General features: G+C 38.1%; 1 protein-coding gene across 5 annotated transcripts in view; it reads left to right on the top strand.

The window, feature by feature from the left end:
* The window catches only part of LOC128261732 (uncharacterized), a 78094-nt gene that overhangs the window by 7549 nt on the left and 45003 nt on the right, over positions 1–25542 (top strand). For 2 of the 5 annotated variants that reach the window (XM_052995565.1, XM_052995563.1), the window contains exon 3: positions 8621–8664. The exons of the other annotated variants lie outside the window; for them this stretch is intronic. The gene's annotated coding sequence lies outside the window, so the exon portion shown is untranslated. The remainder of the gene's footprint in view (positions 1–8620; positions 8665–25542) is intronic. 5 annotated transcript variants of the gene reach the window in all.

The following is a 25542-nucleotide window of genomic DNA, read 5'->3' as shown; positions in this document are numbered from 1 at the left end:
CTGCATGGCGAGAGGGCTCAAATAAAAGTGAAATGCCTGCATGTGGGAAGAAAGGCCGACAAAAAGCCATACCTAGAAGAATACAAAATGGAATTACGAGCAGTTTTATTCTAGTTTATCACACGAATTGAGTTTGAAAATGCGTAGCCTGGCAAAGTGACACAGGAAACAGGGAAGAAAAAGAAAAAGCAAAAAGGAAAAAGGAAAAGAGAGCGGTGATAACTGCAGGGGAGTGGCAAAGGGAAATGCCCTAAGATAGATGCATCAATTGGAAAGGCAGAAGAAATGGCACAGAAATCGACGACGATGTCGAGGACGTTGACAAGCGTAAAAGACACCACCCAGGCATAGACGGCATGTGTGCGTGTGGAAATCCTTTAAAAAGGCAATTTTGGTAGCACTTAAATGCAGACTCACAACGAAAGAAAATCAGTGAAGGGAGGCAGAGTGGAGCCAGGACACGCGACTGCTTCCCCGGTACCTTCTTCGGAGTTTGTACCCATTTGGCTTAGAAAAAAGGGAGTAATGCACATCTCTGGCTACGTTAATTAATACAAATAACATATACATAAGTTAAAAAATAAGAAAAAGTAATATTTCTTGTAGCATAAGTTACTTTTAAATTAAAATCTTTCATCGTAAATGTATTTTCTAAAAATCTTTCTAATATATTACATTAGCAATATTAGCAAATTTAAGTGGTTTTCGCCACGGTAATAATTTTTTACGTACCTATAATGGCTTGAGTTTTAAATTTAATAACGCCTAAACCTAATTTGTCTTAAAGGTCTTTCGAATCGTTAAACCCAACCCCGGACGAAGATACCACATTTTACCAGGTATCTCAAAGTCTGGAATCTTCTCCATCATATTCTTAGTGGTTTTCCTTGGCCTCCCAAGGAGGTTGATTGGTGGGTGGTGCACCTCCTGCCTACTTTCTCCAATCACCATTCGCCTGCCACGCCCACAGACACATCCGCCGCATAACTAGTTGCCTTCGAGAGTGGCAGAATGGAACGGAACGTGGCGCTGCCGAGGCATGTGGCATGTGGTGGGGCGGTGTGTGTGGCATGTGCCATAACTCCGCCAGCCTCCCAATCACCCAACCACCCACTCCTACACACAAGCTTATATTTGTGTGGGTTTGTGCAATGATGACACAGAATGCCAGGTTCTACACTGCAAATGGCACAATCTTCAAATTAAATGGCATTTCTATTCTAATTTTGAGACTTTTTTTCATCCCAATTAAATTATATTAAAGCCAGTCTTGAGTAAACGTTAGTGGAATAATCTACTCGAGACATTTTATTTTAACTGTACCAATTAATATGAGTTAAAAACTTCAATTGATTAAGATAAGACATTAAATACATAATTAAATGTGATGTCATTGAACTTAGCTTTCATAATTTTTGTTATCTAATACATTTTAGGGAAATTCCTATTTGAACTTAAGGCGTAATCTTCACCGAATCGAGGTTTTTACCACAGTGTTATCCCCTGCTGGGCCACATGGTCATGCTGAAACAAGACCCAGAACTGCGTGACCAAAATATCATAGGAATCGGGTAGCTGACGCATTTAATTAGGCACAGAACTGTTTTGGCAGCAGCTAAGTTTGCAGCATTGGTTACGGGATATCGAATCAAAGATTTATATAACGTAGCACCACTGTAACTTTACCCAGCCGAGAACACACATCCTGCCGGGCGCAATGCATAAAACTGTGTCACAATAATTTTGCCACGCCTGCAAGGAGAAAGAGAAGGAGTGACAGCAGCATCAGCAGCAGCAGCAGCAGCAGCAGCAGCAGCAGCAGATTTCTGCCATCAATGCAATTGCCAGGATGTGCCATTCGCAAGAATGCTGTCGAAGGGCGAGGAAGAGTGCGGGGGTGGGGGTGGGGGGCAGAGGCAGTCATTGCATAACTGCAATTAACACAGTCCTCGGTTGAAACTAAAACAGTTACTTAGTGCCAAAGACAACTTCCTCTGTGGGCGGCTGCCCTCATCCTGCATCTCCGCATCCTTGTGCCTTCGAGTATATGTGTGCGTAGGTATCTGTGTGTGGCGTGCGAAAAGGTTTCCCCATTGTGCACTCAAGTGTGCGCAACACTCGAACACAAAGGCCACATACGAAATTTCACACGAATCCTCCTCCAGAAATATATGTGTGGTTGTCCTCTACCTTTTCTGGCTGGGCATAATCGATGAGGGAAGCAGGAGAAGGAAGCGCAGAGAAAGGAGGCATGTTAAACAGAAACTGAGCAACGAAATCAACGCCATGTCCCGACAATACAAAGGACATTTTGCTGCAATGAAAATGAATATGGAAAAAATACAAAAACTGCGCTCTTCAGTTTCCTTGCAGGCAAAAGATTGCTGTACAGTGGGGATTCACATGAATGAAGTGAAGTGGCAACGAACAAAAACATGTGGGAAACTGCAGGCTCGACTGGTATTAAAAACAGATCAATTGCCGGCAAAATTAGCCAGCGGGAAACCATAGATTTTGGGGTGAAATTGAGCAGGGGTTGGGAAAAATAAGATCATGCTCAGAACATAAAATAAAGCGTTTGGAAGGATAGGGTCGACTTATTCAATAATAACAAAAAATCATTCATAAAGTATAATAAAATATGAAACTTGCTTAAGTACCATCCTTGTAAAATTAAATTTTATATTTTGTATATTTATTTATTCGAAATCTTTAAAATCTTTTATGTTTATCTTTTATGTTTAAATACACAATGAACTTTACCATCACAACAATATTAAAACTGTTAAACTTAAATCAACCCAAAAGGTCTTTGATTTCTTCATCAATGAACCTTTCAATCAAATCTAAAATCGAGCCGCTTTTGTTCCCAATTTAATTGACTTTTTTGATAGTTTGGAAGTTCCTTAACAATCAGTTTGAGTTTTCCGCTCCATAAATCGATTGAATTTTAAATATGTTATGGACATGCTACAAACCCCATTTTTCCATACATTTATTCCTACTCATAGGAGTTTCCCTTATTTCCCCCTATTGATTGCTGTTGTCATCGCCGTTTTTCGCGAGCAACAACTGTCTGTGCTAGTGGAGTTATCGGCAAGGATTTTAAGGGAATTTCACCCTGTTATGCCGCTTATAGACCCCCTACTTTTGCCAATTTTCATAACCCCCTCACAACTCGTTGCAAGCCAAATTTTACCGTGGCTGGTTTTAACATTGTACAATTTGCCCAATAACATGACACAGGCATGAAAATCAGCCAAGCCAACTAGGGGTGCCATAACCCCCGACCCCTACCCATCCCCTCCCCTCTTCCTGCTTTTTCTAGCCACCCCTGCGCGTGCGTGCTTCTGCTGCTTCTTCCTCTTACTTTACTTACTTTACGCTGGTGGCAGAAAAAAAAAAAAAAATGAAAACAAAAAAAATTACACCAAAGCGGCAAAAACTGGCGAAAGGTAGAAAAATACAATGTGTACGACGGTATATGTATAAGAAGAATATTATTTTTCGGTATAATGGCACATGAACACGAAATGAGCAGCGTACTGAGAGCCAAACCGAAAAATAAAGGAACCGGGTACGGCGGTGTAACGGGCATTGGGGAAGCGGTAGCGGTAACGGTAACGGTTACCGGCAAGCGGGAATGGGAACGTCGTGTGATATATTTTATTTTTATTGATTATTCCATGACTCCTGATTCGCCAGGAACACCGGCGCCCCCACATCTTATACACGTTCTAACGCCTCCGCAAGGTGCACAGAAAAAATTAGTATGTCCTTAAATGTTTTCAAAAATGGCCTGAAGCATGTGCAAAATATTTTACTTAAATGTACATTCTTAATAGTAATTTTTTATAACATAAATACAAAAATACTTCATTTTTATATTTAGCTAAAAGTTAACAAAGATGTTCCTAGACAACTTGAGTTGAACGGTTTTGTTTTCAATGTGTCAATACAAATTGAAGAGTCACGTGAAAATTTTTTATAGTTGGCAATTTATTTGCCTTACTTTTTTAACGTTTTTGGTATGGCTAACATGCCACAAACACTTTAATCAAGCACATATTTTATGCCCATGTGGGCGGGCGTGGGTGAATATTCCTTTTTGCCGTTGTCCTGCATTCGCTTTCATAATGACAGCGACAACAACAACAACAATAACAACAACGAAAACAATACATTGTTGTCGTTGCTGCAATTTTCATAATAAAGCAAAAACAAGTCAACAGCAACAATAAGAATAATAAAGACAGAAAACAAACACCTTGACCCAAATGCGCGTTACCAACGCAGAAAATAAACTCTCCTCCGTCCATAGAACGTTACTCTTACTATTTTTAATTTGTCTAAACATTTTTTAGATCCAAAAAAAAAAAAAGAAAAAAAATGCAAAGGAAATTCAGCATATGGCCCAGACAAAAAGGCTTTGTTTGCACTTTTCAGATCCTCACCGAGTTGCCTGGTTCTCTTTGCTTTAGCATAAACAAGCAGACAATCGCTTTCTATCCCCATACAACCCCAAAAACTTACCCACCCACATTATCCAAAAAAATGCATACGCAAATTTATACACTCTTCATATAACTATGGGGTTGAGGGGGCATCTGTGGAATATACATGAAACATGTATGGAAATTTTCAGTAAAAAGCAAAAATATATTTTATGCACTGTCGTTTGTGGCTTCGAGTTCTCGTTCTGGGGTTCTGGTTCTGCCTCTGGTTTAGTCCAAAGAAAAATAAATATACGAATAATAATAAAGTTTACTGGGGAATTGCATGCGGTGAAATTTCGTTTTATTGTGATACCCTTTTTGCCCATAGATATGATCAAAGTGTTGAGCGAGGCTTTAACTTGTAACGAAATTGTAAATGCTACTTGGATACATTTATTATATTTTTTCGACTTATGCAATTAAACAAAGAACTTAGAAAAACAAACACAGATGCTTACTTTAGATAAAGTGATAATTTCTATTGGTTAGTAAAATGTAATTAATTTAACTATCACTTAACCTAATATATATATTACTTTTCAAATGGTCCTCATCCTATTTCTTGACATTTCAATATGGGAACTATTTTTCTTGTCAGGGCTTTTTTGCATTTGCCATTTCTGCTTGTGGGTTTAACTAGATTTGCTTTAGCTGCATTTTATGGGAATTTTTTTTAGCTCCTGCTCCTTTTTCTTGGTGGGACATCTTCAGCTTCTGCTTGGCATATTTTATGGACAGTGTGTGTGTGCGAGGAGTTTTTTTTTTGCAAGTTTTTAATTAAAGCGAAAGTGTCGACAGGCATGCTGGGAATATGGCCAAGACCAGCAGCGATGTCCTGGCAGCCAACGAGCTGCCACTTTTGGCTTTTTGCAAATTGTTGCAGTTTATTTTATTTAGTTTTCCGAGCTGATCGATAAACTTGGCAATTTTCGGTTGGCCACCCATTTGGTTCAACGCCTGCTAACTGGAAAACTTTTGTGGCAAGACTGCATAACGGGGCCCAAAGAGATGTGAAAGAGTTTATCAACAAGGCGGGGGTCTGTTGACATAAATCAAGATATCCTTATGCAGAGTTGGGAGGAAAAACTTAAAAAAAAAAATTATCATCATTTTATAAAATACGATAACAAAATAAATTCATGTATGACCAAAAAATGTATTTAATGGCAGCCAGTTGTTTTTTCGTCACATCATTTCAATTTGCTTACTTTAATCTTTCATAAATTTGCATATTTAATGCGACTGCCCTGCAGCCCTCAGCCCAAAACAAAATCCAGCAATTTGTCAAGCATGTCGCTGCCCACGCAAAAAAATAAGAACCCAAACAGCGAAAAGAAAACAAGAATTTGTAAACCTTCCAAATTAGAAACTTGTCATTCCGATTAGCTTCAGACACACAACAGAAATGTTTCTGTTTTTATTCCCAGCCGAAAAACTTAACTTAAGAACAGGTTTAATCTCGACCCAGGGATTGCCTTTAAGGGTTTAAATCGCACACAAAAGGAAGGAAGAAGCGAGGAATAATAAAAGGGACACGGCGACATTGTGGCCAAAAGGATCTCGGAGAAAAAAAAGGGTCCGGTCCAAACGAGAGAAAATGCGCGCACATAAAACAAGATGAAACAAAGGCCAAAACGGCATTAAATACAATAAAAACAGAGAAAAAATATTATTAAGAATACAGAATGCGCAGAGAGAGAAAGAAAAAGCAATTAATAATAATTAATGTTTTTATCTTTTTGTTCAGCCTTCTCTCGTTGTTTTCTCTGAATAATATTTCTCTCGCGGAGAGACAAACAGGAAACCGAATCCAGACCTTGGAGTCCAGAATCCAAGAATCCCAGAATCCAGTTCCTACAGTCTGGCGCTGTTTTTTATTACATTCAGCAGTCCGGAGTTGACTTAATTGATAATTGGAATTTCTTCCCTGCAATGTATTTAAATTTTTCAACATCATTTCGTTTCATTTGTTTCATTGCTCTGTCGGCTTTAACCCAAAAAGCCCGCAAAACTGCAAGCCGAAATAATTGTTTAAAAGAATCTGCAGGCCGGACGGAAAAAAAAAATAAAAAAAGATGCAAACAAAACCAGCAATAAAACCAAAAAACCGCAGCAACTGCAAAAAGAGAGAAATACTTTTTTCGGGTTTTCGGATTCGTTGCAAAAGTGTTGGCAAGAGGCGTTCTAGCGTTTAAAAAATGTTGTGGCCGTCGCCAATCGACAGCAGCCGAAATGTATCTTAAAGTTTGCCACTTGCTTGCTGATGGTGTTGAAGTTGATGATTCTTCGGCTTGACTTTTTGGCTGCGGGCGGTTTTTGTTTTCTTTCCGTCGAACGCCGTCGCTGCGCTCCACCAAAATGTATCTGTATTGGCAGCTTTGCTTATGTATCTTACGAGTGTGTAGCCGTGGCTTCAGGTTCAGTTTCGGTCTCAGCACTTTTTTTTCGGAGGCCTCCGCAGCTTCAGTTCGTTTGTTATTGCTTTTGTAAAACATTTAAATGTTTTGCTGCCGTTTGAGCTTCGTATTCGAGAGTGCTATATAGTGGGTATTTGAGGAGTTTTGGGATTAGGATATTTTACTCAAAGCTTTTGAGGAATATTTTAATCAATCTAAAGAAAAAAAAAATGTAAAAAAAAAACACAAATAATATATCAATGAATAACTTGACAATTTTTGGATTCTATTAGAAATTGTTACCTAATTCCTAGCAAAATGTCCATTAAAAATATCTTTTAAAATAAGTTTTATATACTAAAATTCCTTCAACAAAGCTTAAATTGAATTTATAACACCTTATCAGCTACAAAATGTCATTAATTGTTATAAATTAATTAAAAGCCTGATTAAATTTATATAATTTCCCTATCAGCTACAAAATGTCATTAATTGTTATAAATTAATTAAAAGCCTGTTTGAATTTATATAATTTAATTTTTTTGAAAGATTTCAGCATCATTAATTATTCAGTTGCAAGCATATCTAAGCATAAAGAAAAAATGATGTATGTAATTATTGTAGTATTAATTAATGGGTATTCCCAAAAACAAACCCCATTTCCAAATCCCACTTCCACTCACGTTTTCGTGTTCGCTGGGGTCTCTTCCTTTGGCTTTTTTGTAGGCGTGAGTTTTATTTCAGCTCACTTAATGCGAATTAAGCTAATTTAAAAGCGATTCGAAATTAACTTTAATGTGTATGCAAAGCAACACGAAATGAGAGAAAATAACAGAAAAACCAAAGCAAAATACATTTCTAACACTTTTGCTCCCTTCATTATGGGCTGGGCTTTTTGTATTTTTGTAATTCTGGGCTTGGGTTTTGGGTATTCGTCGTATTGGATATATGTGGTTTGGTTCAATGTGTGGGCGTCTTGAAGTGGCTTCTGTTGCGCCCGCTTTCCCAGTGGATCGAGCCCCCATGTTCGTTTGTATCTATTGAAATTGCTGTGGTTGTTGTTGCCCAGATTGTTGTTGTTGCTGTTGCCGCTCTGACCCAATTGACGTAGTCAACGTCGTCGTCATCGCTTCGCTTGTTAGAGGAGCTCTTAAAATAAAATTGAAAAAAAAAACCTGGAAAAAATAAGGAAAACCGAAGTAAAAGAAGTGCAGGTCGCTAGTAAAATGCACATTGGATGAAGATGGTAGGTTCCACCACATGCCTATAGATACACTCGCACACTCTTACCCATGCATATATGCATATGTTTGTGTGTGTGTGTGTGTGTGTTTAAATTGTAGGTAGCAAGCATGTATCTTAATGAAGGCAATTTGCTTGTCGAGTTTAGGCAAGTTAGTTTACCGAAAATTGGCATATGGCCAGTAGCAACAAAAGCCCCGTACAGGACACTGAATTTAAACCCCCAAAAACCACCCACTTACCTCCTCCTCACACCTTTTGAGTTGCCTTAAATATGGTGTACAGCTTTGGGTGCCTACAACGAATACTTGAGCAGTGAATCCATTCGATTATGGAGTATTAAATAAATATTTAAAATTTTTTTTTTAATATTTACTTTAAAATATGTTTATATCTTTACTTATTGATTTAAACTTAACTTTTATTTTCAATTTAATTACAACAACATGGTGCTTAAAAAACTAATTAAACCATTTCTTCTTACAGTTTTGAATATGGAAATAGGGCTGCCTTAGGACCGAATGTCTAAAGTGAGTATTTATGAATTTAAAAATCTTTAGTCAGACGTAAACAAACTTTTAACTATAAAACCAGAAGGCCATAGCTTAGCTTTAAAACTGTGAAAAAAAAATTTTTATATGGAAAATCTTGTTAAACTCATTGATTGGGTATTTTTTAACTTTAATGCATGATGCCTATAACGAAAATTAAATTGAGACCTGAGGAAGTTGCTCCCTAAGAATTTCGACCGTATCTGCCTTAGTCATTCACCAGTGCGCACATGTCGATAAACCAACTTACACACATCGATGGCGATAGGGAACACTGGGTAGGAAGCGGTGGGATGAGTAGGGTTCGGGGTGCAGGGGATGAGGACGAGGTTGAGGATGAGGATGAGGATGAGGACATGCCTGGCATGCACTCTGGGGGGCAATGCGAATTGGGCTGTACGGCCCCACTCCCCGTGCCGTACTTCCTGCTGACCCTTTCCTTCACGTAGCGAAAGAAGAGTTATGCAAGCTGCAGATACATTTTGGCCCACATGTGTTAGTGTGCGTATGTGTATCTGTGTACGGTATGTAGCTACAGGGCCCGAAAGGATGGAAGTTTGGGCCCAAACAAAGCCGAGAAGCGATGGATTAGAAATGATTTACAGGCCACTTGGAGAAATGTTCAACGATTTCGTATTCGTTTTCAGTTACAATAAGGTAAAATGATTTTACAGTTCGACTGGTTTAAAGCAAAGCTTTCAAAAGTTGAGGAACCCCTTCTCTTAACAAAAAATCGTTTGCAAATTAAAAAAAGCAATTTGAAATTAAAAACACTTCGCTTAGGGCCATTTTCTCAATGCTTTTTCATGCTTTCTTTTACCAACTTTTCTCAACTTTTAATACACAACTTCTCTACAATTTAATGAGCTTCTGAAGCCTAAACTTTTGCAAAATTTACGCGCCAAAAAACTTGAGTACATTTATCATTTCAAAATTTGATAACTGGCCATTAATCAACAGGCTTACAGTATTTGTTGCAGTGTACATTTCGGGGCTCGAAAATGCCAAAACTAATTTTGCTTAAATTGCGAAAATTTAATAATCTAATAAGGCAAATTTTAACAAACTATTTAATGGCCAAACTGAATGTAGACTTGGGTCAAATCGAGGCAGGCAAAAGGCAAGGAGGCAAGAGTCTGGATTTGGCCTAAGGCGAAGCGTTTAGCTTGAGTTAAGCGGAGACAGCAGCAGTCGCGTTTAATGTCTGTGAAATTGAAAAATTTACTCTTTAATATGCGAACGAGTTGGTTGGTGGTTGGCTGGTGTGTTGGTCGCTCGGCTTCTGAGACCGAGAACCTGCCGGAAAGAGTCAGATACGGATGCTGGATACTGGATACTGGATACTCGATGCTGCTGGTCAGGCCAAATGGTGTGGAAGCCGCTTTTGCTGCTTGAAGTGCAGTTAGAGCAATTTCACAACTCACTAACAATCATTAATGCGTCGCCGACATTGCCGCCCATCCCCCAATCCCCCTTTTTGTATTTTTTTTTTCTACCGAAGGAAGTCGGCCTCTAATAAGCAGCCTCTCTCGGCAAACTTAAATCATAAACAGGCCGAGCTGGCTGCTTTATGAAATGGAAAATGTGCAGCAAATGAAGGAAAACACAGGCCAGGCAGGCGCACAAAATAAAATTATTCCGAGTCGAAGGAAAAGCTCGGCGTTGCGATTGATGGGATGGTTGGTTGGCTGGTTGGTTGGTTGGTTGGTTGGCTGGCTGCCTCGTTTGCTTTTGCTTGGATGTGATTGAGGCCTGCGGCTCATTTTGAAGTTCATGTCGTATAACGCTAGCCAAATCGACACGCAGATAGATATGGGGAAAACCGTAAAATAGGAGTGGGTTTGGCTGCGGAGGATTTAGCAGAGAGAGTCTAATGACAGCTGTGAATATTCAAAGAAGCAAGCGAGGTGGGTTTGAGATGTAGCTAGCAATAATATATTGGATGGGGGCTTAGTGGAATATAAATGTATTAAAAATTTAGCTGGACTTGGAATGAAATTGTTTCCTATTTTTTAAATTAACTTTTATAAAATCACCAATTATTCAGTTTCTAAAATGTGCATATATATATTCAGTACAAAATAATGATGTGATACATTAAACATTGATAAACTTTAGAAATTTTGCATACTATGTTACTGTTCTAAAACTGGCCAAACAGCATTCAAATTCTTTCACCATTTTTATAACCCAAAAAAATTAAGAATAATATTTGTCTTTTCACGTAAATGTAATATAAGCTATTTTTAGGTCCCGGCGGTGAGTGGCGCTTTTAAAAAAATATCTCTAATGTTTTTTTATATGCTACCTTGCCGTCAGACTTACCCTACTTTGTTGACAACCCACGTTCGCGTCGTTTATATTATATCATGCAGCGGCTTTGATGACGGCCTGTTGCCGTTGCCTCGGGAGTTTTGGTCTTTCCCTCACTCTTTCTCCTCAGCTCTATGGCCGAAAAGATCGTAAATGTGTGCCAAATTATAAGTCATATGAAACAATGACTGCTACTTAGTTATGACCATAAAAAGGAGGCCAACCGGGGAGATGGTTGGATGGTCGTCGCTATACGACAGTCGCGACTGCTGTCAAAGTCATTTTGGCGCATAATTTTTACAGCCCTCAGTTCCTCGCAGTTTCCCCTCTTTTGCTGTTAACTCGAAACTCGTCGCGTTCTTCATATAACTTTTATAGTCTTTCCCTGGTCGTTGCTAAAATATTCTAATTGTTTTCAACAATTTTGAATGCGCCGTGTACGCGCGGCCGTGTCATAAATCTTTTCTAGCCATACTGATACTGTAGCGGGATGGAGCAGCAGCAGAAACTGAAATGGCCAAGACAAATTTGCTTTAAAGCTCGCCAATAAAAGTTTACAGCGTTGTCCATGCGTTGTGCTGCTATCCTCTCCGGCTTTATACCTATGAGTGTGTGCTTTTTGTATCTTTTGCATAATCTAGCCAAAAAGAACGCATTTGAGACTGGTTTTAATGGTGGGGCGTTGTAAAGGGATGCGATGAGCAGGGGTGTGAGGGGCCATGATTGAGTGGAATGCACGGGAATCGTAATTAAAATTTGTTGCTTCACAAGAAGCTCTATCTGGATGCCAGAGCATGCTTTTTATTTGTATGATATTTATATCTATTTGGATAGTTGGTTTTTTATGGCTCCACCTGTATTTACTTTAGAGCCTTATTCCGCAGTCATTTGGGTGCATATTTTATGGCTAAAAGATTTCTGCAGATATCGTAAACTTTATATCTAATGTGTGGGTATCTAAGATGAAATTCCAGCTTTCAATGCTGAACTGAACTTTATTACTTTGTCATATGTTTCTAGATACCTAAAATAAAAAGAATATATATTTCGATCAAATGTTTACACCGTTTAAACAGCAAATTCAAACGATTTTAAAAATTTTTGAAAAATAGGATAATTTTTTATCATTGAAATATTTTGCATGTCATAGATGAGTATCAGTATCGTTCATTGATAAACATACTTTTTGTTTAATACAATATTTTTGTGCGCTCATCTCAGAATAAGACAGCTTTAAAACCTATGTTACTCACTCAAATATATCAACAACTCCGCAAGCTCATTCAAACTCTTATTGTAGCTAATAAATTTACCAAAAATAAGAAATAAATTTTATTAATTCACTTCAATATTTCACAACTTTCTCACGCAGCCTTAAATACTTTCCGCATTAGTTAATACAAAGATACACATCCGCAGATACATTTTCACATGCTTAGCGCAGTTAAGCGGCGCATCCGTTAGATACACCCGAAAATAGCCGGACGGCGAGATACTTTCGCCCATAACTTAGGGCCATTGCACGGCAGCCACTTGGCCCGAGTTCATTGCCAATTCGCATGCAACTTGCAGATACTTCGCACTCATGTCTCAGCTACTTTATATCATTTTAATAATGTATCTACTAGGTGGCTCGCAACCTAGCGCTCCGGCAAGAGTTCAGAGTAGTTTGCACTCAATTTCAATATTTTACAGACCAGCGCAAACAAAACCGAACAAAAACTGAGGCAAGGAGTCTAGCAGCTGGCAAGACAGCGAACACAATACACCCCATAGATACATATGTTTTATACACAGCATATATTGCTTATTATATATTAGCGTGTGTGTCTGTTGTCCGGGGTGCCCCTCAGGAGCCAAAGTAACTAATATGAATAGCTAATAAATCACATTTGGACGGTGATTTATGTGACAGGTGCGTATTGCGATTTGAAATTGGCAACAGTTTCCATTTCGTATCCGCAAATTGGCTAAAAGCAAAGCAGCATGTGCTACCTTTATCTTTTATTTTTCTTGCTCCATTTTGTCATGTAAAATATCGAATAACCCGTAAACCTGATCCAAGTGTGAGCGTTAATTTCGCCCTAAGAGTTGTCAAATTAGTTCAAGGGAAAATGGTATCCTAACTGACCCTCAATTACGCATTTCTCTGGAAAACTTTGTTAATTTGTTGTGTCGACTCAAACAATGAGCTGGGGGCTAATGGATGTGGAGAGGGCTAGGACATTGGTTCGTTATTGGTGGCCGACCCGAAAAAAAAAAAAAAAGAAACGCACACGCATGGAACCGGACTTTATCGATGCCATCAGCTAGCCGGTCCGGGACTGCTCATTATGTAACCTCTCATAATTCTTTCATTAATGAAATTCCCACACGACGCTGCCACCATCATCTGCATTATGTAAATCTTCCATCAACAACACGGCTCAGCACGGAGTCGGTTTCATTTGGGATCTGCCAGCACCCAGTCCACTTTTCTGCTCCTTTCATCCTTGTCAACTAATTTCAGGGTTGTGCGGCCGACTGGCTGCCTCTGCCTGTCATGTTTTTTAAGACTGTTTTAATTTTCATCCTTTCGAATGAAGATGGGGAGAAGGGAACACGAAGCCGTCAAGAACGAAGTACCGAGAACGGAGAACAGTCGGGCGAATTGGCTTTTACTTTCCTTTCCTTTCGGCCTTAAAAATGTTGGCCAAAAACCAAATAAGACGAAAAACTACCTGTTCACAAAACCCACACACACCGCAGAGGTAGCAGTACCAACAGCAGCAGCTACATATCCCTATCCCCCAAACAACGAACAACGAACGTCAGGCGAACTGTCGAGCCAGCAAACAACGCCCAGTGGGCACAGTGGTTCGGCGTGTTGAAGTCCTTAATTTAAGGGGTTAATTAAAATTTAATTGGCAAGTAAATTAGCTTAAATTGCAGGGAATTAGGTGGAGGTTTCGTTGAAATAAATAGTTTTAACGGGTTTGGAAAGAATATAATGTTGAAAATTAAGTTGTACAATGTGGAGCGACAAATATGGTGGGATAAAAATCAAATTATATCGAAAAACTATAATATAGTTTTCTTAATTTTTGTATTATTGAATACCTGAGGACATATTGGAAGGCATTACAAATGTATACTTTTTGTCAATCTAAATGTCGTATTAATTACAATTTGCATTCTTAAAGCTTTAAAATTTTTCGAAAGATTCAAATAATTAAACCTGTATCAAATAAGTATTTAAGATTATTTTTTGGTTTAGTTTTCAAGGTTTCTAAAACTAAGTATGAAATGGAATCATTAGTATTACCCCTTAAATTCCAAAAATTCTCTTGTTTTAAATAGAATTTCTTTATTTATTAGTGAGTTTTTTGATTATCACAAATGTGAAATATATATTTTATTAAGCCCCTAAAATGCACGTAATGCAACCCACTGTTCCGTCACATTTGTCTTTTTGACTCCCATTCCATCTTGCCTTTTTTTTTGTTTCTGGCCTCAACGGGGTTCTCTTCATGCTTTGAGTTTGAGTTTGGGTTTTTTTTGGCCTGGCTTGGTGGCTGCTTTTAAATACCCTTTACCTTGGCCATATTAATGCGGCTCCCACTGTTACTTCTGCATTGTTGTTGTTGCTGTTCATGTTGTTTTTGGTGTTGCTGCTGTGCTGTGCTGTTGGTGTTGCTGTTGTACTTCGCATGTAGTTTGGTTGTCATTTGGCAGCGCCCGCTGTTTAGTGTCCAACATGAGGGCCGTTGGTGTCGGCAACGCTGCTGCCTGCAATTGGAGAATGCGAGAAAGGGAGAGGTGAAAGAGTCGAAAAGAGATGGGGCAGAATGTGGAGCTCTGATGGAGTCTGCTGATGCTGTTGCTGCTGCTTTAGATGTTGCTGCTGTTGCTGCTGTTGCTGTGGATGTTGCTGCCGTGTCGCCCTGGTCTGGTATTGGTATTTCGCCTGGTAGCCTCAGCGACAGTTGTTGAAATTAAATGCTCACATGTGGGTTTTGTTTTCTCGTCTGCCTTTGCTGCCCTGGCGCTGTGCTTAAAAAGCCCCAAGTCAGCACAAAAAAATACAGTCCAAATTCTATAAACCGATCCATTGAATTACAAAATTTCTTCTCTTAAAACATTCAAAAATATTGAGTAAATAAATGATTACCTTGTAAAGTTTTTTCAAGTTAATAATAATTTTCAAGCAAATATTTTAAAATAAATTTCGTACATTTATAGAATTCGAAAAAGAATTTAGTATTCAAATAAATAAAACCTATTATACGATTATGTTTTATTTCAAGTTACAAAAAATGTACAAATAGATACAAACATCTATCTTCAGTTTTCATTTTCTGAAAACTCAAGCTCTATTATTTATACTTAGTGACGTTCCCCTGTACCAAAGAACACATCACATCCAAATAAAATGGATGGAAGTAAGTAAGGTAGCACAGAAGGCAAAAAGGATTGCTCCAGCCAAATAAGAAAAACGACAGCGCAGACAGCAACAATGCTTAAGTCTAGGGCGAGTGCCAAAACATCCAGGAACATATATACATATATATGTATGGGTGTGCACATATACAAAATAAAAAAAGACAAAAAAAATGGAAGATGCTTTCATTTCAGTTGCAATCTCCAATAAAGCTTAAAACATGGTCGAGGGGAGTTTTAAAATTTTAATGATTATTGATGGATGGAAAGTTGGTGTGCCAAAGGTGAAAAGACTTTTCGAAGGATGAAGAAGGCGGGTATTCTTTGGGGCTTACCAATTTTGTAAATTGTGGTCGATTAATAAAAAGTCTTTAAAATAAAAGTTTTAATTATAAAGATGTGTTTTTTTAAAAGGGGTTTAAAGTCGATTTAATACAGACTACATATGATGTTCTTTTAGTTTTGCTTTAAAACTTTTCAAAGATTATGGATTATAAAGATTATATTTGAGAAAATGCAGTGTTGTTCCTTAGAAGTGTAATTTCATTCTTTTGAATGGAGATTTATTTCACAAATAAATTGTTACTAAATTTTGCTTTATTTTGATCAAGTTTCTTTCGAAATTTTCCAAAACTCCAATAGCCACTCTCCCTTCAAAGTTAGCCCCCCAACTCCTTGAGCAAATCAAAAGCAACTCTTATGTGTAGTTGCTGCTTCTGTTATTGCCAAGTCTTTACAATTCGGGGCCAGGCACTTCATTTGCTCCGCTCAAGTTCCGCAGATACAGATACAGATACTTCGGCATCGTTCGCTTGTCTTCTGGCTGCATTTATGGTTGCATTTACTTTTTAATTTCATTTGCTGCTGTTGCTGTTGTTGTTGCTGCCGCTGCACTCCTTTTTCGAATTCAAGTGGAGTCAATTTCTTATGTCATGACAAGACACATACTTCAATACACACGGACAACAACGGGCTCAAGTCGGGATAAAAAATAAAATAAGAAATGCCAGACGAGGCAGCAGCAGCAGCAGCAGCAACAATGTTCTGTTTTGTCTTGGTTGGGATCCCTTTGGAAGATGTTGTCGCCATTCGGAACCGGGGACTACCTTTAACATTTTCGGGGCACTTTGCCGCCGCCCCTGGGCTTAAATATCTTTACTTATTTTTGGACATACTTGATTGAAGTATTTATGAGATTTCAGGCATTTGTGTAATTTCCTTTTGAGCTTTAAGTAACGCTCTTCTTATTCGGGTGCCCCATCGTCAAATGTTCGACAAAAGAGTTAAATGTAGGAGAAGAACAGCAGACAAGGGGCAGAAACACAGATATATTTACATATGCATGGGGCCGTGCAGGTCCATGTTTGTCAGATGAAAAGATATGTCTTTACATGTTTTAATTTTCTTGGAAATTGTTGTTCAACTTGAGTCGAGCGGAGGCACAAAACCGAAGAAACCGAAGAAACCGAAACCGAAACCGAGAATCGGGCAAAACACACAGATACTCGGCTCTCCAGCATTTCTTCCTCCACTCTCGTTTTATTTTTTGTTTTTAAGTGAAATGTTAAACCTTTTGACAGCGGTAGTTTTCTTATTTAATTTATTTTATTTGCGGTATTTACTCTCGTCTCGTGTCCCTCATCATCCCCGCTCCTTACTTCACTCTTGGAATTCAATTTTGGCTTTTTGTTTAGAGCGAGTTCTCCTCTGTCTTTCTCTGCGCATTTTAATGTCAAACAATTGACATGGTTAGGCTTAAAGTTCTTCGAGCATGTCTCAGTCTGAGTTTGGTTTTTGTGGCCAGTAATTAAAGTTCACAGCTAGGATGCGGATAAGGGGAAAGACACAAAAACAGTCACTAATTTTGTCTTAAATTGGTAGATTTTTTTTAGGTTTTGTGGCATATCTAAGAACTCTAAGAGTAGGCTTTTCACAAGCTTTAATAATAAGATGGAGATGGTTTAAGCCGCAAGCGTTGACTGAAAACCTACCTCTGAGAATTTATTTGAATTAAATGGAGTTACCATAAATTTTGTACATATTTTTAACCAAAAATGTTATTCAAAACATTTTCTTAAACTGTGGGAGTTTTTTGAACCATAAAAACTAAAGGCATTTCATTATTATCCACCCATGAGTTCTTGAAAAACTTTTAACTTGAAACTGTTCTCTATATTCCCCCAGCAATTAATCCGTATTATGGGCTGACTTCTTATGAAACTCTAATCTAAACTATAAACAAACTTATAGCATTTTTCTCACTCGAATCATTTATCTTCAAGTTGAGCTAAAATTTTTAGTTTTTTGTTCCTTTTGTTTTTTAAACTTTTGATTAGAGTAATTCCTCAAGTTTGCTGAAACTCAAAACGCTTTGGGGACACCGCACGAGAAAAAGAGAAAATATTAAAGAAAAAACTAGAACAGGAAAATTACAAATACTTTTGTCATTACACGAAGCTCTCGGTTGCCAGAGAATTCCAATTGATGTGGACAATGCTCCTGCCCTTTGGAAAGAACTTTCTTCTCGGCGTCATTTCTCAAGTTCAAAATGACGAAACTCGCAGCTTGGATTATTAATTACAATGCCCAGAGAGATGAGATGGTTTGGAGATTTATTTAGGTGTATGTGCCGGCAGGGCAGGCAACCGAATCGAAATCGAATACGAGAATCCCAGACTCACCTCCTCCCACCAACTGTGCGACAATTTTGACTTTTATAAATATTTTGACTTCTTTTTGTAGCTGACAGATACCTCCAGCCCAATATCTCTGGTCTGCCGGGTTTTGTTTTTTTTTATGCTGCTGATGTTGCTGGTTGTTCTTGTGATGCTGCTGCTGCTGCTGCTGCTGCCGGCGGCATATCTGTGACAAAACATCATTCAACGTGTGCAATGATTGATGATGCAACTCAAAGCAACTTGTACTCAATTTTCGCTGCCCGCTGAGCCAGGAACGTGGGGCTTATACACACACACGCCAGCGAACTCACATAACTTGCCGGGCATGACAAAATGTCACAAATATTCTACAAGCAATTTGTTTAAATATCGCATAAAAAAAAAGAACCAGAAAGGCAAACGTAAAATGGGGTTTCACAGGTAGACTTTGAAATACCCTATACAAAAAGAAAGACTTTAAAAACTAGTTTTTATGATCCAAAAACGTTGATACTTGTTTAAACAATTATTATTAATGTCGATAGTAGGCTACTGCTCTTTGAATTGTTGAGTAATTTAATACAAAGTAAATACTTCCACATATATATTACTAAAGGTTGAAGTTTATTTTAAATTATTTGGTTTGTAATTAAATTGTAATGTATATCAATTTATAAAAACACAGGATAGTTTATATGAAGATAATAGTACCGATAATGTGTGATAACAAAGAGTACCGCATTTTATATTTTATTTGAATTTGTGGTTTTTAAAGTTCGATTATCATATATAAATAAGATTATTATCTTATATATGAGGTGCTCATAAAATCAAATCTATCCTTTATTCACTCGACCAATAAACCCCATTGGCCGAGGGTATAATAAAACGAAAGGCGGTTGCGTGATGCAGCCGAAGACCAAGCGGGAAGTGCTTGATAGGGGATTTCAGGGGATATATGTATGGATGTATATGTAGGTGGAGGGGGTATGCCTAAGTCTAAACTGGAAGCCCAAGTGATCGGGGAGCCACAGAAAGGCGCGCAGCCGTGCGGCAATTAATATGTGAGCAAGATGCAACCATTGCCATTACCATGTGCCTTCAACTTGAACACAAAATAGTTAACTAAAAGGCGAATGGCGAGGGCCAAGGAGGGGGGCACGGGACAGGGACGGGGATGTGAGGGGAGGGGCTGCAGTCCAGGTCGAAAGCTGGCAACGGCAACAGCTACATGATGTGCAATTACAAGGCGGGCTAGCAGCAGCAACACTGCAACAGCAACAGGAACGGCAACGGCAACGGCACCGGCAACATTGCAGTTGAGCAGCAAAAGCAACAAAGCAACATAAGTGCAGTGTCTGCCCTGCCCTGCCCCGCCCCCTTTTAGCAGGCAAAGGAAGAGGAGCAGCAGCAGCAGCAGCAACAGCAACAGCAACAACCATTGCAACAGCAACAACTGCTGCAGCAGCAACAGCAGCGGCAGCAGCAACAGCAACAGCAGCAGGCGAAGCAAAAAATATTGCATCTTCTCAAGCATTTAATCTTCTTTGCGCCTTTTTTAACCTTTTATTATTATGCCTTCAACGTGCAAACGTTTTGCTACGCTTTATATACCCCTCCCGCGCTCGCCTTAACCCTTACCTTTCCATTCTGTCCCAACTCGCCTTCCGTTTCGGGGCGCACTTACTCACACGCCAACCCTGGAGATGGAGTATTATTCCCAGTCTCAGTCCAAGGCCAAGTCCCAGATCGCAGCCAAGTGGAATTCCAGCTTCTGCTTTTGTTGTTAATAATTTCTTTTCACTCCTCGGAGCTTGGCTTTTGCAATTAGAATGCGTGTTAAGTGCACAAAGATACAAAAGATACATTTCAAGGGAGCAACCGCATTAGGGGATGACTTGGCTGCACAGAAAAAAAAATTACCTGAATATTATCATTGCAAATTATTATTTAAATTTATTTGGTTGATGGTAAACATTTTAATGAAACAAATTGTATTATTTTGTATATTCCTAGAAAACAAATATCCTTAAATTATAAAAATATTCTTATAGCAGACTTTTTATGTTTTTACCAACACTGACTTCATTTCTAGACCCTTGTTATACCCTTTCCTTTTTTTCATGCAATAAATTCTAACAATTTTGCATACAATCACAAAGCGATGGCCATAAATTTCAAGACAATCAAATTTAATTAATTTTCCATGTGGGCCCAAAATCAAACCTCCCTCCTTGAGTAGCCCTATAACCCTTCACAGTAAGCCAGGCCAGTATCATCAACCCCTCGATGAATTGTTTGGGATTTCCAGGTTCTTCTTAAGCCGCTGATTGGAATGTTTTTGTGTATTCAGCTAGGTCCAAAGCTGATTTTACGCTTTCATGCAATCCGCAGAGTTCAGTTGAGTGTTGTGGAGTGGTTGGAAAAACTGTTGTCGATAGAGGGTTTTACAGAAGGACTGGGGATTTTCAATTAGATACGTCCTTCGTCTCGCTTGTTATTCCAATGATGGGATTGCCATTGTGACGGGTTTTTGGGGGTGGGTCAAACTCGCGGTTTATTTCGGCAATTTGTCTAAGTGAAATTTGCATTAATCCCATGCAGATATCTCTTTAGACTTTTTTTTTTTGTATACCATTATTGGCCACCGAGGCCCAAGTAATTTGCTAGACTGCGATAACAAACAAAAACTTTAAGCTGCTCAGACAGCTCAAAACGCGTTTAAGGGTTGGAAATTAATTAATAAAACCGGTGATGGGATAACGCGGGGATTTATTTAGAAATTTTATTGTGGGTTTTGCAACGCTTTATAGCGTATGCAAAATTTGAAAATAATTTATTAAAAACAAATTATATCTCAATAAAAGACATGTTTAAAAAAACTTAATAAAACCAAACTAAATAAATTTCCATTTCAAAGACAACTAAAGAAATTCTTTAAAGCAAAATCAATACATTTACAGACTTTCTCAGACTTCCAGGGAGAAAAATTCTTTCCCATAGTTCAACAGCTTCATTAGCATACCGGTAGTTTTCACACCTACGCAACTCATTTATGAATCACCTTCCAAGATCACATTGCTACCGGAGCTGCGGTGCTCTTAAGAGCTGCCCCACAAAGGAAAGCCATCCACACACGCACTAAATATGCCATGCTGAAGAAGTGGCTTGACAAAAGCAAAACTGTATCTTATAAATACGATTATAGACCAAAGTAGCCACAGCTCACGAAGAGTCTTTTGGGGAGGGCAGCTGTAGAATGCCAAGCTATAATTTCACGAAATATTTTCATGAAAAAAGCATCTACTGAAAAATGCATTAAGTGCAACTCTCTGACTGCAACTGCAACGGCTAGGAAGCCATACGAACGAGTCAGCAGTGGTGTAGGTACGGGGTTAAGCAGGGGTTAGGTGGGGATCTCGGTCTGTGTGCGATGTATGCTTAAAAACAAAACTGGCTTCAGCTTTATGGCAGCGTAAAACAAACAAACCAACTCACACAAAGTTCTACTTCTGCTGCTGCTCCGTGTTTTCTGTTGCTGATAAACAGTGTCGGTTACCATACATTAGACTGGAAATATAGCTATAATCACATATGTATATATATTATTATTTTTTTTTTTTAAGAAATTAAAGAATTGAAAATCTTTTGTCATAAAAATATAACTGAAAGCATAGTTTTCCTATTCTATTGGACAAATTTTATATATATTATTTGTTTTATATATATAAATACTTGTTCATAACAAGAACCTAAAAATGCTTTAGAGTTTTTTTTTTCCTATATAAAATCATAAAAAACTTAAATGGCTTAACTAAATATTTTTTTTATATTAACTTACAACTTACTAGCTTCAACGGCTTAACTAAATCTTTTCTAAATAACATTTACCACGTTCTTCCTATATATGCATTAATAAATAAAAATAATATATTTTCAAATAACCAAAGCCACCTAGAAAATAGCCACGTTAGCAACACTGTGTGGCATTGCCACTGCGACTGCGCCTTAATTCTGTCCACTCCTCCAAGCCACTAAATCTCTGATATATCCGAAAATGCAAGCCAGATTTGTGGAAAAGCAAAGCAGTGGAAGAAAAATAAAATAAAGGGAAAGAAACATTCTGCATCTGGTAGATACATGCGCTCGAATGGTTCTGGCAAATATTAGAGCTATGTTCCTGCGGCTAAAGATTTAATGATTTGCACTTTTATGGAAATAATTTTTGCTCCTCTGCGAAGCTGCCTCAGTGCATTCAGCATCAGCAGCAGAAGCAGAAGCAGAAGCAGCAGTAGAAGCAGCAGCATTCTGTGCATGGCAGCAATTAAAAATATTTAATTATCGTGCAAAAAGTTGTCCGAACATGCGCAACATTTCTCACATGTCCAGTAGATACAGCAGAGACCCAGGGAGATTAGGAAAACGGTCGAATGGTTGAACTTGCTGGGGAGCGCGGAGAAGGTGTTAGCATTCTGTATTAGAATCTACCGAAAAGCGTTGTTTGAAAATTCGGAGGCTGCCAGCGATTTCCTGTTGTCCAAAACCAGAAAAAAGGCAACACCACGATACGCTTCTTGGGAAACAATTTGGCAGCTTTTGGAGGCGAGGAAACCGACACATTTCGATTTATTCACTTTGAAGATGAACCGACACACGTTTATCCCCGGCATTTTGGTCAATTTAATTCGATATAGGCTCTGCATATTAAGCCGCATAATAAAGTCAACAGTTTATTGATTATTTCGGTGGTTTTCTGTGTGCGCCGCTGATTGTGTGTGTGGCATTAAGAACACTTTTATGACTCAGAAATGATTTAACTTAATAAACTGGGAACTATCAAGCGCAGAATTTATGAATGAATCGTTAAAATTATGAACCATTATAAAGATTATATCTTATGGTCTAGACTCTAGTCTTTATTCTGAAGATTTTTGTTGCCTTTTCCTTGTGTGGTGATAAAATACTAAACGGCATGGCATGGTGAAAATATTTTCAGCAAATTGAAAAATATTTGCAGAAGATTTCAGATAGCATTTATGTTATATAATAAAAAAATAAAAGAGCAGAAAGCTACTACTTAAAATCTAGGCGTTGCCAATTTATGGTTTATGTGTTTAATCATAAAATCAAGTCAAGAAGCTGGCTTTTAAAAGAGTTTTAATTTAAAGTCTATGTGCGCTTAAAGCTTTCCGGAATGAAACTTAGAAAACTGCTAGAGAGTATTAATCATATGAATAAGTCATAGTCCAATTTTAAATACTTGACAAAATTAGAAATTAAAAAAATATAAATAAATTTCAACAGAAATTTTGTGTATGGTGTAGTAATTGAAAATTCCGATTGCACCTGAGCTCTTTACCTAATGAACTAAGATTCCTGCCATTCGTTTCATTATCTTTAGCGCCCTCTTACTATTTCAAGATCCCAGACCATTTGCCATTTACCATTTCCAAGCACAACTATTGCAGCTGTGAAAGGCAATTTGTAATTGTGTCGTTGGAAAAAAAGAAATAAAATGGGAAACAGATGCCTGGGTGGCTGTGGAAGAGCATTGCTCTGTTTCAATTTAATTAGCCATTAAAATGTCTGCAATTGTGTGTGCGCGTGTGTGTGTGTGTGTGTGACGTCACATGCCAAACAACTACGTGACGGCTTGCATCCTTTTGCACTCTCTGGGGGATTCACACAACACCAGAGTATCTTGGGCATCTTTGGTCTAGCATGGTCCTTATCCCCAGTTGATATCTGCACTCTACCTTACTTTTCCACCTGACACTGGACCTGACTCCACTTCACTTTTATTTGTCTTCATCTGCTGCTAACTGGCTCTGGAGTCTCTTTTTCATTCATCTATCTGTTTGCCTCTGTTTGTGTTTGCCTTTGTTTGTGAATTTAACTAATTAAGTTTCCCATTTTCTCTCTCTATTTGCAGATGTAAGTGCTCGAACCGATTTTTCCAACCTTAAGGCGTGTGTGAGGAAATCAATTTAAAATTTATGCGACTTATATCTAGTCTATTGGATGTCAAGGTTTTGTTTGTTTTCTATTTTATGAGAAATTCGCCAGCCTTTTTGGTAAATTAATTTATTATGCTGAAGGATAAAGGCTTAGACGTGAAAAGACCTAACAATATTTAATTATAAGGCGTATGGGCTTGCCTTTTTGAGTGTATGAAATAACATACATAACTTGAACAAATATTTTTGGTTTTGTTATTAAATTAATTTTCTTGTTAATATTTATCTTCAGACTTTAACAACGTGAATTAATTTTAATTTTCGTGTTTAGTTACAATAATTTCTTAAAACTTGTTTGCACCATTGATAAACCGGATCTTTATTCTGTTATTTAAAAGGTTTTTTTTTAATCTTAAAGGTATTCTATTGAGATAAATAAATCTATGTCCCCTACTCAGCAGTCTCTTCAGTCTTAAGATTCTGAAATGCAATTAAGTTTCTCGCACTACCAATCAACATTCAACACTCTCTCCTCGAGAGTAATAACTCAAAGATATTTTAACCCATTTACCATGAATGGCAGTCGTTGGAGCTCGCATTTAATTGACTGATTGCTGTTGAAATTGCATGCATGTGTCATCTAAAAAAAAATACTGTGAGAACGATTAAAAAAAGAAAACCTTTTCATGTTTGCCGCGCTCTAAATCACAAACACATAAACAAAATTTAATTAAAATCCACTCAGAACGGCATCCGGATTATGTGCATGTGTCCTCTTCTCTATTATTTCCATTGATTTATTTTGCTTTTTATTTTAACATTTTCATTAAGAAAAACTACAACTGAAACTCCACTTGCTGGGTGTTCCCAGTCGAATAAACATAATTCCCATGATTTATGGATTTGGCACAATGAATAAACACTGGCAAAGTGCAGACTTTGTGCAAAAGAGATCGAGAACACACGAGCATTTATTTTGTTGGAGCTCCAATGTTGATATATTAGCCAACAACAACTATGTATACATGTTTATTATTAGCCAAAGGCTGGCCTCTAGAGCAAACCATAAGATCGGAGAACCTGCGACCAGGGACCGGCCTGCAATCATAATAAATGTTCATTGAAACCTTTTAAAAATCGCGCTGCCACAGCCGCCGCGCCTCAATGAAGCACAGCAACAATAAATTTTAGCCCGGCTTCGTCTCTCTATACCAGCACATAAACATTAATAAACTTGTTGCAATCCAAAAGATAATTAGCCGTGGCTAGAGCTGCAGCAACACCAGCAAACACCGAACAACAACGAACAACTTACGGCCACCGCCACACACATCACATAAAGCCAAAAGACAAGAGCAGCAACAATTTGCTATTTAGTATAAAGTTTCATTAAAAACCCACTACGACTGACTGCACGGCCCATCATGCAGTTGTGTATCTTAAAGATACACAATGGACACAAAAGAGGGTCCGCTTCGCATCGCATTGCATCGCATCGCCTGCCTGCTGTC

Source organism: Drosophila gunungcola, unplaced genomic scaffold, assembly GCF_025200985.1.
Source record: "Drosophila gunungcola strain Sukarami unplaced genomic scaffold, Dgunungcola_SK_2 000001F, whole genome shotgun sequence".
Classification (NCBI taxonomy): Eukaryota; Metazoa; Arthropoda; class Insecta; order Diptera; family Drosophilidae; genus Drosophila; species Drosophila gunungcola.
The sequence above is the reverse complement of the archived record's forward strand: the minus strand, read 5'-3'. Positions and strand labels throughout refer to the sequence as shown.